Source organism: Centrocercus urophasianus, unplaced genomic scaffold (genome assembly GCF_019232065.1).
Source record: "Centrocercus urophasianus isolate 14NV4802_14NV808 unplaced genomic scaffold, USGS_Curo_1.0 seq_10, whole genome shotgun sequence".
NCBI classification, from domain to species: Eukaryota; Metazoa; Chordata; class Aves; order Galliformes; family Phasianidae; genus Centrocercus; species Centrocercus urophasianus.
The window spans coordinates 54,990,845-55,008,002 of NW_024884142.1; the positions used below are offsets into that span (position 1 = coordinate 54,990,845).

Below are 17,158 nucleotides of genomic sequence, written 5' to 3' on the forward strand. Positions count from 1 at the left end.
ATCAGTGACCTGATTTTCAGAAACGAAGGTCAACTCCAAACTCATTTGATATCTCCGAGATACCTGTGCTTCTCTGATGACCAAAAATGAACTTGCAAAATGTTTCAAAGTGCATTCCATACTGGTGCTAAAATAGTTAGTTTTTAATATCCTTCAATTACATTGATTTTTAGAAAAGCATAGTGTTTTTGACATTAATAGGATGTGGCAGCACGTTAGAACTGTTTTTACACTGAAAATTACTGTAGTCCATGATTTTGAATTTCCTACTTCTCTGTGAAAACACACGCAGCTTTAATTGCCATAGCAATTGCCTATCTTTGTTTGTTCTTTTGCTGTTTTTCATAAGAGCACACACCCAAAATCTGTGGATGCTGTCCAGCTTTGCTAAGACTTAACACAAAATTAATCTTTTTTTTTTTTTTTTTTTTTTTTTTGCATTCAATTGTTCATGTTTCCAAGTGTATGTATTCCAAATAGTTACTTATTTACACAGCTTTTTTAAGCTGTGAAGCTCTACTGTTTTCTGGCCCAAGCAGATATCAGAAATATCCAGAAGTTTAGAATTATATTTTTAAGGAATACAGAAAATTAAATACAGCAGCTTTTCCCTTCCCTAGACCTGCTTCATCTAAGAAGAACTCTGAATGGTTTCAAATTATAGCAAAATCTCATCTTAATATTTTGAATAATCCAGACAAATATATTTTATATAATTATATTATGTTACATATTACTATTTATTTAGTATTATTTAAAAACACGAATTATAGAAAACTAAACTTCACTTTGTACAACTCATGGCAAATGGGTTTTAATCCGTTTCTGTTTTGGTTTTTATCCCCCCTCATTTTCTACATTTCTTTCTAGTGTTTCATTGCACTACATTTCGTATAATGCGAAGACACATAAGAGCATGAAAATAACCTAAGCCGGAAAAAATCAAGATCACTCCATTTCACTTGAGCAGAATCTCAAGGAGCTGGCCTGTATCATTAGGCACATGAAATTAATGATATCAGAGAGACTACTTGTGTTAAAGATCAAGACAGATCTTTTGAGCATACACTTTGTGTTTTGTCTATGTCCATACGATATCTACCAAATGTTCATATTACTAGAGCATAGTCATAAAGTCATAGAATCACCAATGGTGGAAAAGACCTCCAAGATCATCCAGTCCATGTTATCCATCAACCACCAATATTTCCCCACTAAACCATGTCCCTCGGTATAACATCTAAACATTTCTTGAACACTTCAGGGACTGAGACTCCTGGGCAGCCCCTGTTCCAATACCTGAACACTTTTTCAGTGAAGAAATTTTTCCTTACATCCAACCTGAAACTCTCCTGCTGCAACTTGAGGCTACTCCCTTAGTCCTATTTTTAGTCATGTGGGAGAAGAGGCTGACTCCCCCTCACTATATTTTCTCTCCTCAGATATCTGTAGGGAGTAATAAGATCATCCCTGATCTTCCTCTTATCCAGACTAAACAATCCCAGATCCCTCAGCTGCTTCTTATAAAACTTGTGCTTCAGACCCCCCACCAGCTTCATTGCCTTTCATTGGACATGCTCCAGGACCTCAATGTCTCTCTTGTAGTGAGGGATCCGAAACTCAACACACTACTTGAGGTGTGGTCTTACCAGTTCTGTGTACAGAGGGTTAGTTACTTCCTTGTACCTGCTGGAAACAGTATTTTTGATACGAGCCAGGATTCCATTGGTCTTTTTGGGCACATGGACTCGCTACTGGCTCACATTCAGCTGTGTTTCCGCCAGCACCCGTAGGTCTGTTTCTTCCACACATTCTAGCCATTCTGCCCCATGCCTGTACAGATGGCTGGGGTTGTTGTGGCCAAAGTGGAAGATTCAGCACTCGGTCTTGTTGAACTTCATCCTATTGGCCTCACCCCAGATATCCAGCCTGTCCAGATTTTTCTGCAGGGTCTTTCTACCCCCAGATAAATTGATGCTTCCTGCCAACTTGGTGTCATCTGCAAACTTACTGAGGGTGCAATCAGTGCCCTCATCCAGGTCATCAATAAAGATATTGGACAGAACAGGCCCCAGTAATGAACAGTGGGGAATGCTAATGCTAACCATCCCCCAAATTACATACATGTTTAATTAGAGTTAGAAATAGTTTTGTGTGTGTGTGTATACTTGTCAAGCTAAATGTTCTGTATTAAAGCCAATGATAAGAGAACTGCAGAAATGTGGTGTCCTAGAAATAACTGGGGCTTTTGCGTGTGGGGTTATCTTGATGTTTGAACCAGTCAGCAATGATGCCTGTCCAGACCTGAAATCTGGATAGATCTCAGTGGACCATCCAGAAGAAATTATAGAATGAAACTCTTTCTACCTCTAGCCATTCAGTTCTCTTTACCCAGCTCCTATACATATTCCCATTTCTGATATGCCAAGTTTAGGGTGAGGAAAGAATAATGTAATGTCTGTTTGAATTTTGATTTTGCATTCCTTACACAGTACTTCTTCGCAAATCTGTCCATGTAGAAAAACTGACTAAATTGATTAATCTGAAAGTATGTTCCCTGAATCTTGGCTGCCATGAAATCGTAATCTTTGTTAAATATGTTTAAGAGAAAATTGCCATCTTCATACAAGCAAGTAAATCCATAATATTACTGTATTTTAATTTATTAATAGTGAAGTACTTAAAACACACTTGCATTTATACTTACTTTACTAGGTTTAGAGAATGTAAATCTGTGGTACATAATTTTGGTAGATGCCTCTCTTTCTGAGATGTGGATACAGTGAAAAAGTCTTGAATTTTGTTACTTCTCTGTAGGCACAGAGAAACAAAAAAAGGGCTTCACTGGATAAAATGTACTTACAGTTTTAGAGGTTTTTCATGTTTTACCAGTATTTTTTGAGTGATCAGTTGGAAATGAATGGGAAATTCCCCACAAAATGATGTTGACAGTGTGTGTTTCAGGCAGAGCAGGTGAATACTTTAATTTTTTCCTCAACAAATGAGGAATCCTGAACTGCGAAGGTGCCAGAAGTTATGCTGCGTTAGGCTTGACAGTGTGGCTAACTCTCATAACATTTGATTGTTCTTGAATTCAGTTATTAGTAGAACACTAAAATATAGCAATACATCATGTTCTGTTCTTTATGGCCAAAGAGAGAGATTTAAAAAATAAGCATATGGATCCAGAAGATCAACTAAACATAGTCAAGGAAAAAAAAAGAAACCTCAAGACACAGTTATGGAGAGTTGATCCTGTTGTATAACTTCTGTCGTAATGCATTGTTAATGCTATAACTGATCTGGTTATGGTGCATATTCTGCAGAAGAGGATTTCAAAAACTTCTGACATTCATTCTGCAATTGATGTGAGCCTTCCTGCGGGAGCTTTCATTTGAACTGGTTCTTGGAAGGCAAAGTTCCATCATGGTTTCTTCTTGGGGTTATATTCATTTAACCTCAAAATACATAAATGGAGATGATGTGATCACCATGGTCTGGAGACAAGATATATTTTCTGTTGTGGGTCACCCAGTTGATGCTTCTATTCAAACCTTTAGAATGATTATGTGAATTTTTATACTAATTCTGTTAGTATTTGAATAGCAGTTAGCTACTGAAGTTAAGGTTACAGAGTTGTCCTTCATCTGCTGAGCTCATTGAAAGACCTACTTCTTACTTCTAACCTAGATGAACAGTGCTCTGCAGGTTACTTGTAGATCTTTCTCTTCAGAGTTGCTTGGGTTATTCTGTACTCTTTTGGTCTATGTGTGAAGTTTATCAGTGAATTTGGGCTCACCATTGGAGAAATTAATTTTTCAGAGCAGTTGAATATTAAGTTTTCTATGGATTAAGACTCAGGCTTGTAGCTATTGAAGTTTATAAGTACTTTTGGACTTGGATTAAGAACTTCATAACTTCAGTGTTTTTCAGGAAGCATGACTCCTTTGCCAAAATAATTAGAAATACTGTGGTATGCATCTATCAGTTCTTGAGGCGTTGATCACTGTACAAAGTCATAGAAAGTAATCGTTTCCATCTCTGTTTTTCTAGTTTTCTAGAATGAATTTATATCAACAGTCAAGCATCCATACTAAGAATGCAAAAGCTCAGTGAGCTGAAAACATATTTTAAGAGTTTTTTGTAACTGTGTGAACATTCTGTGCCATTATGCAGCTCTGTGAAGTATTTGAGCTCTGTGTGCTGTGGCAGGCATGCTTGGGCTTGTTTGTTGACCAGACTGAATTTGGGCTTTCTACTTTGTCCCAAACAATAAATATTCCTTTTTCAAAACAGAGAATCAATTCAAAAGCAAGAGGTACAGTCTTTGAGTGCAAACACTTATCGTAAGAAAATCGTAACCAAACTAAAGAGGGAAGAGTTTGTGTAACCATGGTGTGAAGTGCAGCGCTGGTGGGAAGGAATTCGGCTCTCCTGATTCCCCATGTCCCCTGCAGTCATTTTCTGCCTGTCCTGATGCTCAGTCCTAGAGCCAGCTCTACCAACAAGCCTGGACACAGTCTCCATCCTCTGTTAGTTGCTGTGTCCAAGCTATGGCCCCTCAGATGTGGTGCTGTGATGGGAGTCACCCTTCCATGAACATTTAACAGTGGTTACTCAAAATTAATTGATTAATTAATAATTAACTGAGCTGTGTACCTTATCTGGAATACAGCTCCCCTTCAAGAGTTCTCTTTCACCAGCTAAAGTCTGCTGCACTAATTAAAAAGCAAGTGGCAAAAGGACAGAGGCAGAAGAAGTTCACCCATGTAATATGTTTTATCATTAATGGGATATTTTTAATATGGTTTAATGCTGGTCAGTAGCACTTAATATTATAATAATGGCTTATTTGTCTTGGTAGAAATAATAATAGAAGAAATTACAGCTTTATACTTTCTTTAGGAAAATCATGAAGGGAATTATCTGCAGATAATGCTACATAATATGAACTAACATAAACATTTTATTTTATAGTATAATGTATAGGTATTTGATATATATTTATTTGTTCAAAATGGCTTAAGGCATTTTCTTTCTTCAGTGGTCATGTACAAAGCAGAACAAGCAGCTGACTTCCTAAGGCAGCACAGGCTCAGCTATTTTGCTGAAGCAAACCGGTTGTCTACAATAGAGGTGTTGGATAGGCCAAGTTTATGCTCTTATCATAAACAGCAGAAAACCATACAAATAACATTTATTAAAAGATAAAATGTAAACACAGAAATGCCACCTATTTCTGCCATTCTTGTCATAATGCAAGTAAGAGGCAAATGTCATTCCTATGTTGTAAGGTGCTGTTTAGTGCAACTTGCTACTGACTGCTAGAAAATATCTCTTAGTGCTGTAAATCTGATTCACTTAATGTGCTCATGAGCCAGCAAGCACCACTAATGCATCTTGGTTACAGCACATAGCCATGCCATGCCAGCTGAGCATGTTTTTTTTTTTTACTTATATGGTTAATATTTGGCCATATGTAAGCAGTTAATGAAATCCATCTCTCGTACTGTTCTTCCTGTAACTGTTGCATCCTTCTGCAGCAGCAGTGTTCACAGTGCTCATGTAGCAGGAGTGCCCTTGTCATGCGTGAAGGTAGCACTTTGCTGGACAGGAACAAGCTCACCACTGTGCTGCTTCTTGTCAGTGCCAGAGCCCTGCAAGTCCAGGCCGGAGCTGCTGCTTCCCCTTTGGAGTCAGGGTAGTGGCTACTGCTGTGGGAACAGAAGGGCCTGGCTCTTTGGAAGCAGCAGTTGCTACTCCCACTTCAAACAGTGTCCAAAATTCAGATTGCAGAGGTAGCTTTATTATGCTGCAGCTAACCCATTGGATGTTTTGCTTAACACCACAGATCTGAGTCTGTTTTAAAAAAAATGTAATTTGAAACTAAGTATAAGCAAAAGACTAGAGATAATAAATTTTGGTGAACACTTCACTGGGTTCATCATCGTAATAGTGATATTCTGATCCACAGCACAGTCCCCAGGTTTTGTTTCTCAGTGTTCTGTTATATTTAGACCAATCTGACAAAAGGTCATAAGATCCCTGAAAGGTCTGGGGGGAATCTGTTTATTAATTATGAAATTCAGATACTCAGTGTCTGTGAGTTCTCATGATACTTTCATTTTGCTATTTGGGGAATGAAATATAAACATACTAGGTGGTAGCTAAAGTAAAAAGAAACACCGGATTTAAAAGCATGAAGTTTTAATCTGTGTGGACTTTTTTCCTTTCTTTTCATTCCCTTTCACCCATTACATCAGGACATAGATTCCAAATAACATAAGCTCCACTCACTGTGGTTCTTGTAATTCTCTCATTTACTCTCTTGCAACCCCAGTGATATCAGTAGAACTGCTCAGTGGGAAAGCACAACCAGGCCAAGAAATCTTGAGTTTTCTAGAAACTCTTGTCAGACGTGCCAGGAAACAGGCACAAAATAGGAAGACACACATGCTAAATACAGTGAATAAAACAATTCTTGTACAAAAGAAGTAGAATACATGGATTGAATTTGTGTTAATTTTTAATCTTTTTTTATTACTTCAGTAACTGTTCACAATGAACAAAAGAAACATTCCCTAGATACAGTCAAACAAACAAAACACGCTAAGATGCTGCTTTCTCAAGAATTTGTTTGAAAGAAAGTTTTATTCTGGTGTTTTACCCTGTTTCTGTTAATATCCACAGATTTTAGAAAAGTTTTTACTAGTAACTGTAGTTTAATATTTAATTCTCCTATCATTTAAAAGAAAATATTGTGATATCTTCATTATAAATTGCATATACAACTTAGTGGATTTACTAGTATTTTTTATTTTGACCTTATTGGGCTTTTCTGGCTGTTTATTAGATGATATATGCTCTACACAAGGCATTGCATTTTTTGTGTTTCAATAATAGTAGTTTTCATGTTAACTGAATATAGTGAAGTATGATATTACTAATTAAGAGAGACTTTTCTTTACTGTGCATGAAATAAATCTTGTAAAGTACAGAGGACAAAAAACTTGGAGTCTGCAGTAATAGTTGTAACTAAGTTGAGTATATATGCCCCAAACTTCTGGGCCTGTACACTTAGATGAGAAGTCAGTTAGGTGGTGTCCTTTGTCATTTCATATCCTTGCCTTTTCCTAATGAAAACCTGTGGTGGCTTGTGATGGCAAGGAGTTAGTGCAGTCAAGCTGTCATTCTGTTATGAAATGGGAAGAATACTTACATCTGGTGTATTTCAGAACCATACAATCCACTCGATTAAACATATCCAGTGACTTTTTGTGATGCTTCCAGGAAGATAAATAAATCATCCATTCAGGTAGAAGTGAGTTTGAGCTTGTAACTTAGTGGAGTTAGATGGTCCCCAGAATTTCTGGGAAGAAATTTCTCCTCCATAATGAGGCTTCATACACTCCACTCTTGTCTGATCCACAGAAGATGCATGGAAATCCTCAAACATGTGGCTTGTACGATATTCTTTCAAGGTTCATTAGGTTACTTTCTCTGCGTCTATGGCCAACAAATGGCATGGTGTGCCCACTGAAACACCAACTAGTGCTATTATGCCATTTGTTAATGCCATCTGAACCCATAATTAGATGCCTAGTCACTGTCATTGAAAGCAAGCTGAGTATCCTCTCACAGCAAGCATATTATAAAGGTATTTGAAACACACAAACCATGCTAGTATTGATTTTAGTCCATCTTAGGATTAGATCACTAGCTCAAGGAAACCTGCTTTCATATTACTCCAGCAGAATAAGATGAATTTAGAACATGGAATGTTTGGTAGGTGTTTTATTTCTGTAAAAAAAAAAAAGTGAAATAATTCCATGCTGCTCTGCCTATTCTATAGAGGAGCTGCACCAGCATATGCTGAAGTCCAGAGATTCAGGAAGAGCTGTAACATTCAGCATAACTGCTGAATAAAATATTGAAATGACAGCATTTCAAAAAATTGTTAGATTTACAGTGTTGTGGTATTTATTGTTAAACTCACCTACTTGCAGATAATTCCATCAAATGCCTTAGAAAATGTGCATACATGTGTATGTCTACCCTGAGATGCATTCTCCTGAAACTGAGGTGTGTATGAAATGAAGGGAATTTTTTCATTGTAATGTATTTTCATTTTTTGATTATGAATTACAAGACAAAAAAATAAATCTACATTCTTTAGTAGATCAAAATTTATTCACCTTACAGGTTCTGCTTGGGACTGATGTTCTTGTTAATTTATGTAACTACTAGCAGTGAACTGTGAAGGATCCTGACATTCACTTGTCAAGTGCATCTGTATCAGGGTTAGGGATCGAGTATTTTTTTTCCTGTCAGTGTGGATTCATTAAGATTATTTCAGAACCTGAGATTTGGTGAAAAAAAGATGGTTCTGTGAAGTTTAAAACTTTTGAGATTCAATAACAGTAATATTTTTCATCAAAAACTTTCTAAATGTGTGTAGTTGTGGCCACTTTCCTTTTCTTTAAGGATGAATGGACAATCTCACTGCTGTTTCCTTGTGCACTTGTATTGGAAGAGCGTGAACTAAATGTAAACTCTGTTAATATAACTAACAAAGCACTCTATTGCTTCAGTGGAGCTGGATTTTCCTTTACTGTGCTGTCTCTGTAGACAGTCTGCAATCATTCACTTATATAAAACTTATAGTGAAACCCAGAAGAATATTCCTAATTGAAAATGTAATTGACTGATTGAGTTTGTCAGGAAGTGATAGCACTACTCAGTCATGGCATGGTTTCTGGGGAAATCTGAGATATCATTGTCCTCATTTGTGGCTGTTTATTTGTTTATGATGTAGGTGTTTCTTCTTTATTGTTTTATTTATTAATCAACCTGCACTGAATATGCTTATCATTTGTAGTTCTTCATTTTGAAGAACTTTGAATACATTTTTGGATATCCATTGTATGTGAAATTCTTAATTGGGGAATATATTTTTTTGCTTATTTTCATGCAAAATAATGTCTGCCAACATCAAGATGCAGTCAGTGTAACTAGAATGGAATGGAATTCCAGCAAGAAAAGAAAAATGAAAAATCTTCCTGTGAGTAGCTGAGAACTTGATGAACACCAGGTAAAACCTGTGTGGCTCCTTATCATAATAGAATCATCATAGAATATGTTGGATTGGAAAGGATCTCAATGATCATCAAGCTCCAACCCCTCTGCTGCAGGCAGGGCCATCAACCTCCACATTTAATGCTAGAACAGGCTACCCAAGGCCCCATCCAACCTGGCTTTGAACACCTCTGCAGGTGTTTCAGAGTTGAGTTGCTTAATTTAATACTGGTCTTATTACTTGTATAAAAGGGGAGAAAATAAGTTTTGTATAGGCACAAGGTTATACCTGGCAATGTATCTTTGTTTTGACTATGGAGTGTTACCCATTCTAAGGCAGAGATATTTATAGTATGAGAAGATTGTGCCTAGTTCTTTCACTTTTTCAGCTGTCAGTCAGGTTTTTTTCCTACCTGTTGAGTACATGCTCCCTAGATAACTCATAGTTGTTTTTTTTTTCCTTCTCAGATCCCTTCTTCTAATGTAGATTTTGTCTGTTCTGTGCCTGAAACAGAGAGTTAAATCTAAGAGCCACCATTAGGAGGAAAACTGGGGAGAAGTGTTGAGCATGCAGAAAAGTTTTGGGGGGATTATTTGGAACTGACATTCTAATGAATAATAATAATAATTGATTTTTTTTTTTCACTGGGTTCCCTGAGCAGGGAACAGAGAGAGTCATCTACTCTCTGTGGGAAGAGTTTATTTATGGCGATCCATCAAGGAGATAAAGCATGCTTAATTGAGAATGACAGTGAATGGTTGGAGAGTCCAGGTGTTAGCATTCAAAGGCCTGCAGTGAATTTGAATAGGCTTGTTATTTGGACAAATTAGTATAGATTTTTCCAAGGTCAGCAAGAGTTCTGCATCCTGCCAAATATGTAACTTCAGCTCCTATTTGTTTTTTTTATGTATTGAGTGTATGAGAACTGCTGAATAATGGCCTGAACCTCTGATTGATCACCTGAGGTGAGCAATGAGTCAGCCACGGAAGCACAGGCAAAGGCAATTCACCTGTGCTGCCGGAAGGGGTGGAGCCAGGTTTCACCTCTCCTAGACCTACTTAAGAGCTGACTACCAGTGGGGAAGGATCTTTTCTGGAGATCTACTCCACCAGAGTTTCCTAAGTGAGCTTAGGATACAGGTGAGCATCCCTATCATTCTTGTTTCCTGCTTTGGTGTAACAACTGTATAGCTAAGCTCTCTCTCTATACCATAACATCTGTATATTCATTAGTTGTACAATTGAGAAAAAAGTGAAGAAGCAGCCTACCTAAAATTAAGACTCTTTGCATCATAAATAGCTTTTAGATGGATGAACAAAAAGTAATTTTATTTCTACTGGCTTGTGAATGCACTGCTTGCTGCAAATTATAAACTTGTTTATATTTCTTCACTGTTTCTAACTCTTTGTCAGTTAGCTTCTTCACTAGCTCATTTTGTCATTGCATTGTTGAACAATTAGACAGCCTTTCAGGCCTCAACAGCCTTTAGTTACCATAATAGAATTGTCTCTAGGAACAGATTTTTCATTGAAATGAATCCTAACTTCAGAGTAGGAGCTCCTTTTACACTTGGATGGCTGCAAGTGTAGGCAACTATGTTTTCAGTTGTGTATTTGGATGTTTGACTTGAGAGGTATGGTCAGAGAGCACGGCAGTTGCTGAAGTTCAGAATGCAGTCCTATGCAGATTTTATGTAAAGAATTTACTGATATCAAATGGACTTCATCAAATGGACTTCATCAAATTACAGACTTTCCCCAGAGTAAATGGGTTTTATGCTGATGTAAACCTTTAGTGAAATATTGTATTTTCCCGGAGTTTAGACAAAAACTGATGGTAAAACATCTTCCCTTCATTAACTCCTCTTGACTATAAGTGATACCTGCTTTGTCCTTTAAATTCCCTTTCAGCAGCACCCAGAACAGTCTTTTCCATAACTTTTCCAGTTATTGAGGTTAGACTGACAGATCTGTAGTTTTCTGGGTCTTTTCTGATGCCTTTTGTATAGGTGGGTATAATACGGCTTGTTTTCAGTCAACAGGCACCTACTCAGACTCCCATGACCCTTGGTGGTAGGAATTTTGCTTCATGCTGTACCTTTGGCATAAATAATTGAAGTTTCTGTGCCTTTTTAAATGAAAAAGAATTTCAAATATTCTTGCGCAAATTTTCTCCAGCATGAGGTAATTATTGTTATGAACAGTCCTATTAGTGTCATATACTATTAGCAAATTTACTGAAAATCAGTTACAACTGCTACAGTAATTTGCCTTCCTGACATGTTTGGTTTCAGGGAAAAATAACAAAGAAAAAACGCACAAAAAAAGCAACCCACACTTTCTATTGGTTTAGGAGCCCATGTAAGTGCCAAAAAGTGAGTAAGAGATGAAACTGGAGCCTATTCTCTCAGTTTTCAACATATGCTACCTTCAATCTGATCTCATTGGTATTTTTGTATAACTGCAGGTTAAGTTTGTATTATTGCATGTTAAGTACCTTTCTTGACTGCAGAATAACTATTAAAAGCCTTGACTGACAAAGATACTTATGGACTCGCTGGCCCTGATCTGGATTTCACCATTTTTGAAAAACCTTCTCAAATGATTTGATGAACGCTACTTATCTTCAAGTGTTTTTTTAAATATTTCTTTAACATACTGCGTATTTTATTCAATCTGATTTAAAAAACAACAACAACAACATTTAGGGGAGGGGAATCATTGACATGCAAAGGTTTTTTTATACAGTCTTTTCATGTCAATTGAAAGAACTACTGGCAGGCAGGCTTCCTGCATCTGTGAAGCTACTTCTCTATGCTATAGCTGCCTATAGCTATTTTAACTGTGTGTGTGGAGCCCTTTCATTCTGTCAAATGGCTTTAAACCCTTTTTCTCTGAACCACCATTCTTGAGCTGCCTTCATACTGAGCAATGATTTATGCCAGTATGAATCCCATAGAGCAGATCCCCCATCACTTTCCTAGTGAGGCTTTAGCCATGGTGGATGGCTGCATGCATTTCAGCCCTTGTGCATGGATCTTCTTTATGCAGAAACTGATGGGGAGCAAACTGGTGCTGAATAACGTGCCAGAATCTTGATGATGTATGTATGTACCTACATCTTAGAGTTTGAAAATTTAGATAACAGGTCTGTTAATGGGTCTATCTCACTGTTTCTGATAATACATGTTCAGTAGGGATGTGTATCCCAAGTCACATTTTGACAAATCCTGTATTTCCCCTCAAAATATAAAAAACAGCAAAGTGCTAAGTCCATAAAGTATTTTAAAATATATTTCCATTCTTTGTATTGCTACTGCTCAGCTTTGATGCTAACTGCATTGCAGTGGCTGCCAAAATCAATTTTTCCCTCTCTGTTACTTCTTTTCCACTGCACATAGTTCCTTCTTTTTTTTTTTTTTTTTTTTTTTTTTCTTCTTGTAGTATATAATGTTATGGTTAAATTTAGCTGTATATTACCATCAGAGCTACAATTAAAAGCATTTGTTTGTTTTAAAGCAAATTTTTCCTCCCATAAAATTCTATTAAATGTAGACTTGATAAAAAGGACTCAATCTTCCTGCATATTCTGTGCATTAATCCTAAATGTAGATGCTGACTAAACATACTTAGTTTTAAATATTGATTATTGATCCTTTTCATGAGCAATCTCTTCATATTACTGCTTCAACTCTGCAAGTTTTTATACAGCTGTCTTCAGAATATTCACAATGAGGATGGAAATATAACATTTCTTACTGAAAGCTTTAGAGAACTTATGTCAAACTGCTGACCAAACGCACTTTCCCAGCAGGATGCTTGCAGTTTGTGTCTCTCTGCACCGTGCATGTTCTCAAGCAACATCTTGAAGCATTGCAGGTGGTTTGGCACATTCCTTCACACTTCCAAGTTGTTTTAGCAGTGTTTCTAAACACTTTGAATATGCGGGAAACAAAAAGACAGGAGGCTGTTTGGTGTTCTGTGGACAGAACTAGCAAATGAAAGAAAACAAAAAAGGATAATTTATGCTTATAATGAGGTGCTGTGAGCAACTCGAATTTCACTAAAGATAGAATCAAGTCAAATCTCTGCAATGCTTGGTCACCAAGAATCAGGAAAGATGCTTTTGTTAACCATTAACCATCTGTGAACTTACCCCCACCTCATCTCACTCTCTGCAAGAGATTCTTTGTGTTACCTTGCAGAAACAGTGGAACCCTCTCTATACAACTTCATACTGCATCTGCCTCCCCACCAGCCAGTCCCTATGCACCTGAAGCCAGAGGTGTGTGAAGCTTCTGCATACCACGCAGATGCAGCATGCGCTGCTCTACAACTGGGTTAGGGGTTTGGCTGCTTGGGAAGGGTGTTTCCAGAAGAAATTAACTCCAACCCTGTAGAGTCCATTACTGTCCGTCTCTTCTTGCACGTGTATTATAACGAATATGATATAATGACCATACATGTTGAAAATTTCACCAGCATATTTATCACTGCCCGAAGATGCATATTTTTATCATTCAAAATATTTTTAAAAATTTTATGTAAATATATCCAATTGTTTGTCCTTTTTTCCTAATCGACATAGAATGCAGCTTATTGCTGATGCATTAGCAGAGAGAAGGTTTATAAGAATATGAAGTTATTTCCAGACAATTAAAGGAAGACAATTCACTGAACAGTTTTCTTTTCTTGCAACTTATTTTTCTGATCAGTGTTATCTTATCAGTCATGCTACTTCACGTATACAGAAATTTGAATTCAGCCTCTATAGTTACTCATTCTCTATAGTGACTCACTGAAAGTGTGCCTTTTGTTCTTATTTCAGTATAATGTGGTGAGTTGGCCCTTGTCAGAGAACAATATATGGATCTCCACATACGCTGTTTCGTAACTGTCTTTGTTTTACCAGGGCAAAATAGATACTGTTCAGATGATCTGCTACTTGGCTTAATGACTTAATGAAATGACAAGTATAGTGTGTTTTCAGAAATCGCAAAATGTTGTGTGCTGACTCAGGTAAAAGCCAAAAATTCTGTGCATCCTTACTTGTTTCATCCTTCTTAAACTGTACCTCAAATACATTATTAAAAGCTAAGTGGCCTAAATATCTGTTCAGATTCATTGTTTGCTATTCCTTCCAGTTCAGTGTTTCAGTTGAAAAGCTGAAGGACTCCCATGTCTGAACAGAGTATGTGATGTGGAGCCCAAGTGGTTACTGTAAAAAGCAGCCTTCCTAGATAAGGGCTATGTCATTTAGACATTTTTGTGCTTACTGAGTAGTGTCTTATTACAAAAGCATCTTTGAGAAGACTGCATTGCTTTCTGCAGCCACACATCTTGCTGTGTTCAGATACCAGCCGTGTAGTAGTGTTGTTCCAGTGCCTGGATGAATTAATTATTCAGGCTCCTGACATCAGAGGTTTCCATGCACAGATTGGCTGCTGCTGGGATAATAAAATCTTCAGGAAAACTGTGGAGAAGGATGATGGCTGTGAGACTGGTAGAGCTGCTGCAAACACAGTTGGCTTTATCTGGCTGCTGCATCTCTGCAAAAATACATAAAGATGTTTTTACAGTCTGGATACAATGTGCATCCTCCGATAGGAACAGGTGAAGGGTGTTGCCTTCATTTCGAATGAGAAAAAATCGTTCTTGAAAAATTGCTTCTGGTTGTATTCTGGAGAAACACTGCACCCTACACTGGGCAGCAGCAGCAAGCAGTGCTTATGGCTCATTACAAAGGTGCCAGTGGCAGAAATGTTGCATCGTTACATCTGTTTCCTGGGACCATTCAACATCAGCAGGGTAAGTGGGGCAAAGAGGAGGATGCAGTGTGAGTGGGGAAAGCATAACAAACTGTATTACATATGCATCTTCAGTTAGGTTAGGAATAAGCTGTGCTTCTGTGGAGAATTTACGTCAGTTCAATGAAAATAGCACACTTGCCTCAGGGAGATCTATAGAAAGCATATTTATCGCTGAATTTGTGAAATCAACCCACTGCTTGTATTATGTTCAGACATGTTATTTTAATTGGTGAAGTCTATTCCTCTTTTAAACCTATATAAAGTAATTGCTGAAGAAAGGAAACTTTATTATCAGTAGTTGCTGTAGAGCTCATAACAAATGCATTATTTGCATGCATTCCCTTGAAACAGATTCTTTGTCAGTGCTATTTCTGCTGTGTCTGTCAAATTGTCTGTCGACTGCTGCTAACCATTTGGAGGCTGGAAGTTGGTTCTCTGATTTCCAGTTGTTGTAGTAAGATGACTTGTACAATAAGGAACATCCAGTAACACTACAAATTATGGAACTAGAGGCAAAAATTGTTCTTGCATTTCTGTGCTCAGAGTTCAACTCCCTTTGGAGCAGTTATTATTTGGTAAGTCATTGCCTGAGTTTCAGGAGCATTTTAAGTTGCAATAGTGTGAAAGAAAACAGGACAGGACTGATCCTGTGCACACTTTCTGTTGGTCCTCATATCTACTCACAGAGAGTGCCATTCGAGCATGCAAGTAATTCCACTGAAATGAATTGGATTATCTATAGACATAATTTATTGCCAGGACAGAAATGTTATTTACAGTGTGCACAAGACAAACATTGTCTTCATGTGTAGAAACCATCTTTTGAGAAATGTTTTCCAGAATGTAGAAACTCAGGAATATTTAATAGGATATTATTTCTTGTATCTTTGTATTATTTTGTATGTCATCAAAAATTCCATTTTTTTAAAAATCAGTTCAGAATTAATTATCCTCAAGTTAGTGTATTTCATTAAAATAATTGTAAAAGCTGTGATTCCAAAAGATAGATTCAATTTTCACATGTAAAGAACCCCCCTGCCAGCTGGTACTGAAGCACAATGCAGTATTTTGAATGATTTTTTTTTTTTTAATATATAACTTGCCTGTAAGTGCAACAAGTAGACTTTTGGGAATTTGATGAATCTTTCAAAAACAATGTAAGTCAAGCTACCCATTGAAACCAAAAGGAAAACAAAGGTAACAAAATTATTTTCTTAGATGTGAAGTGTGCTAATCTGGCAATGCATGCTAGAAATGTGCCTTCCCACTGGTATTTCTTAACTGTAAGATACTGTCTCTGTGTAAAGAAAACATACAATCTCCAAGTCATAATGCACAGATGCATTTCAGGAGCTTGTAAGTAATCAGGGAGGAATTATTGTCCCATTTAAAATAACATTTTGGGTGATTAATTTTGTGCAGTGATTTGTATCTTTCTGTATTCTCACTATGAGCAGCATTACATTAATGTATATCAGGGAGCTTAATAGTTGTAGTATGTGAAACTTATTGGTTATCTGCTGCAGAGCTTTTAAGGAGATTAAAGAATATTCCCTTTTCATTTTATGTATGTGATCACTATTCAATGCTACACAATTCCATAGGAAAAGCAGGTACTAAAATTAAATTTTCTATCTGTAGAGTGAGTGTACATGAGAGTAAATATTTAACTGGACTTCTGTTTATTTCCACTTTCTGTAGTGGAATGAGGGTACTTATTGAGAACAGAGTGGCACAAATTATTTTTTTTTTTGTTTTGATTGTATTTTTCATTGAAATACATATTTCTTTTTGTTTTCAAAAGAAAATTCTCCAGTAGAAATACGTGGATTCCACTGGTGAAAAAGTACTCTGTGTTCCCTGCAAGGAAGGGAAGGACTGCATGCATTGCCTGTGGCATTGACATTCTCTTCCCTTAGCAGCCATGACCTGAACTGCAAGAGCTAGTGAAGCACATCTGGGAGCCATTTTTGCCTATGCAGCTTGTAACAGTCCCTGGCGGACTACCTGAGAATCAGTAGAACTCACTATGACTCAGACAAATGCTGCAAAATCAGGACTGAGGGAGGTAGTAAGAAACAGCTTACAAACTATCTAAACTAGCTGTTGGCTCCTCTATGGCAGGATCTCCCAGAGGACAAATAAGATTGATAATGCAAATTTACATTTTAAATTCAATACTGTAAAATTTGGCAATTATACACTCTAAGTGTATTATTCCTAGGTCTGTAGTGGATTTTCTTAAAAAAAAAAAAAAAAAAAAAAAAAAAAA

The 17,158-nt window shown here is 37.0% G+C and overlaps 1 protein-coding gene across 1 annotated transcript in view; it reads left to right on the forward strand.

Annotated features, from left to right (window-relative positions):
- The window catches only part of SYNE1 (spectrin repeat containing nuclear envelope protein 1), a 274,529-nt gene that overhangs the window by 19,260 nt on the left and 238,111 nt on the right, over positions 1–17,158 (forward strand). The window lies entirely within an intron of this gene.